Genomic DNA, 3628 nt, shown 5'->3' with positions numbered 1-3628 from the left:
AGGTTCACAGCCTGATTCGTAACCACTACGCTACCAGAACTCCTTAGTAATTACAGTGAAGTTAATACAATGATGGTACATGGGGTGGATTGCAGTCATTGTAAGGAAGCAAAGTATATGAATTGCTGAATGTAAAACTGATGATCTGCTCTGTAAAACATTCACTCAATTCACAATAAAATAAGTTTAAAATTAAAAAAAAAAAAAGTGAAACTAAAGAATCCTCAAAACTAAATTATACTCTATCAGAGTGTCATAGGACACCCCAGTTAACTGGCCTAATAAATGTGTTTTGTATTTCTGTTCTACTTCCTTGCTCATCTAGTAGTACCTGGAATCTTAAAAGCTTTCAAGCAACCACCCAACGTACACCAGTTGGTCTCTATTCACCTGAAGTCACACAGGAAGGAGAGTCAGGAATAGAGGAGAAGATGGAATGCGTGACTACCTGCTTCCATGATTCACCACTTTGCCATGAGACCAGAACTGGATGGTACCCAGCTACCATTATTAGATATTTTGTTCAAAGATTCTATAGATATTCAGAAGTACAGAATTTCAAACTCTCCTGGACTCCAGACTTCCTGGAGCCGTGGAGGCTGAAATTACTGACCAGAAATCATTTTTTAACTTTAAACCAAAAATATCCTTGAAGTCTTCTTAAAACAATAGTTGACTTAACTAGTAAGGAATGTTTGCCTTAAGCACTGTGCTCTTTCCCAATCTGTCTAGATGGGACCAATAATGACAACAGTAACTCAGAAGATCAGCTAAGAGCCTTAGGGGGCAGTGAGTCTCTGTTAATGGGAGAGAAACAAATCAGAAAAAGTGAGTGGGAATGGTTGAAGGATTTGAAGACCATCATAAATGTCCCTAAATTGGACGTGTAGAAATTGTATAACTAGAGTATGTTCTGCTTTCCATATTCTTACCACCAACAACAAAAATAAATTATAACTAGGAATACAAATTCTACAAATAAGCAACTGACAACTGCCACCCCAAACAGAATAGCATAGCATATATTAAGAGAAAACCATAGATGGATCTGTCATCTCTGAACCACATAAAATCAAGGATGAGGGGAAACTTTAAAAGTTAGTAACAATGATGCTAGTGTGGAGCTGGAGATCAATGCACTGCACTGCAAAGTCAGTTTGCACTGTATGGTTGGTGGTTCAAGCTCATCTGCTGCTCTTCAGAAACCCTATACAGGGTCACTATGAGTCAGAACTGACTCGTCAGCACTTAACAACATCAATAACAACCAAAAGAAACGGAGTCCGGGTGTAGCCTTGTCAGATAAGCACTGAGACCAAGAGGTCGGTTTGAACTGTAAGGATGTGGATTCAAATCCTCCACAGGGTCACTATGAGTCGGAATGGACTCGAAGGCACTTTAAAAGAAGGGGAGCATAGTGGTTCTGTAGGAGAAACTCTGGACTACCAACCACATGTTCATTGGTTTGATTCCACCAGCCTCTGCATGGGAGAAAGATGAGACTTTCTACTCCTGCAAAGGCATACAACCTCCGAAACCCTAATGCAAGGTTGGAACAAACTCAACAACATGTAACAACAACAAACAAAACAACAGAAATTCAGTTTAAACCTTCCAATCAGCAAGGAGTTAAATGTATTTCAAAATATGTGCACACAAACCCATACATACACACATACACATATCCCAGAACCCCCCTAAAAAAAGAGAGAGAAAAACAAACAAACAGAAAATTAAAACCAGGCAATAGGATAGCAAAAAAATCTAACATTTTTATTAATAGCACTGGGACTCCTAGTATGGTACTGTAGTATCAGAAATCAAGGTTAGCAGTTCAAACCCACTGGCTGCTCTTTGGAAATGCTACACAGGAACCGTCTCAGCAACACTTAATAACAACACAACATCACTTGAAGAACACAATTAACAGGTTCACTTTAATATGCTGTGTCGTGTGCTATTGAGTTGGTTCCAACTCATAGTGACCCTGTATAGGGGTTCTGAAGCTGTAAATCTCTACAGAAGCAGAAATGTCATCTTTTTCCCAGGGAGCAGCTGGTGAATTCCAAATCATTCCAATTCCGGCCCAACTCATAAACCACTCCAACACCGGGCACACTTGAGTCCTCAAAGTAACATCTTTGCTTTTTTTTTTTTTAGCTACAAAGAGATATTCTGTTGCAGATTTGTCCAATGCAATAAATATATCATTTCATTTCATGACCTCTGCTTCCATGGATGTTGATTATGGCTCCAAGAAAAATGAATTCCTTAACAATTCCAATACGTTACCCATTTGTCATGGTGTTTTTTTTATGGTCTAGTTGTGATGATTTTTTTGTTTTCTTTATGTTTTTTGTTTATCTCTCATAGATTCAGTTCCAAATCATAGCAACCCTCTGCATAATAGAACAAAACACTGAATCATCCTCACAATTGTTGTTATGTTTGAGCTCATTGCCGATGCCACTGTGCCAATCCATCTCATTGGAGGATTCCCTCTTTTTAACTGACCCTCCAGTTTATCAAGCATGATGCCCTCTCCAGGGACTGATCCCCACAGATGATATTTCCCAAGTATGAGACACAAACTCTGACAATCCTGCCTTCTAAGGAGCATTCTGGCTGTACTTTTTCCTTAGGTGCACAGATGATTAAGCGCTTCAATGCTAGCTGAAAAGTTAATCATTGAAACTCACCCAGAAATGCCTCTGACGAAAGGTCTGGATATCCACAGCCAAATGGTCAAAGCCTTGAAGTGCTAAGGATAGCTCTCCTCTGTACATATGAGGTCAGCAGCGGTCAGAATCAACCCAACAACAACAACACACAACAATAACAGGTAATCCATGCATGACTTCAGTCACTGATAACGTGAGGACGCCATTCTGTCAGATACAAAAGCTGATTCTACACAAAAACTGATAAAATAGGAAAAATCGCTGATAAAACTATACAACTTAACAATGTGTTTAACTGCTGGCCACATACCTTTGCAAGGCCATGGTTCCTCATAGATTACAGAGGGCCCCCATCAGTGTAGGCATCCCACAAACAAACCCTGGAGTAATGTTTGTACCCCCATTTTACAGATATGGAAACTGAAATTCAGGAAGGTTCTGTGGCTTGCCTGAGGACACACAGTGGCATCGTGGAACTGACATCCAGATGTGCTCTCAGTACCCGGGGAACTCACTCAACCACACACCAAGCTCTACAGGTCATGTTACTTGTCTTGGAAAACCACCAGAGCCAAGAGTAAGGCAGAGTCAGAATGCAGCACCCCAGCTCTGAAGGCAAATCCCTAAAGGGGAGCTCAGTTTTGTTTCTCACGATGGTGATATGGGATTTTAACCCTGGAAGGAGGGACCAAGATCCTTATGGGTAGGGGAAACTGAATTCCAAAGAGGAGTGGCACCCTCTGACCCCACCCTCACCACTGCCAGCCAATGTGATTGCTCACCTCCATTCACTCATTGAATAAATGTTAATGGAGTTCCTACCTACCATTCAGGGTGATGAAAACAGCTAATGGAAAGAATGGTAGTTCAGGTATATCCAGAGAAGCCTCGGAAGAAAGACTTGCCAATCAGCTTCGAAAAATCCACCCTTTGTAATAGCACCTAAC

Source organism: Chrysochloris asiatica, unplaced genomic scaffold, assembly GCF_000296735.1.
Source record: "Chrysochloris asiatica unplaced genomic scaffold, ChrAsi1.0 scaffold00034, whole genome shotgun sequence".
Taxonomy (NCBI): domain Eukaryota; kingdom Metazoa; phylum Chordata; class Mammalia; order Afrosoricida; family Chrysochloridae; genus Chrysochloris; species Chrysochloris asiatica.
This window is presented reverse-complemented; position numbering follows the sequence as displayed.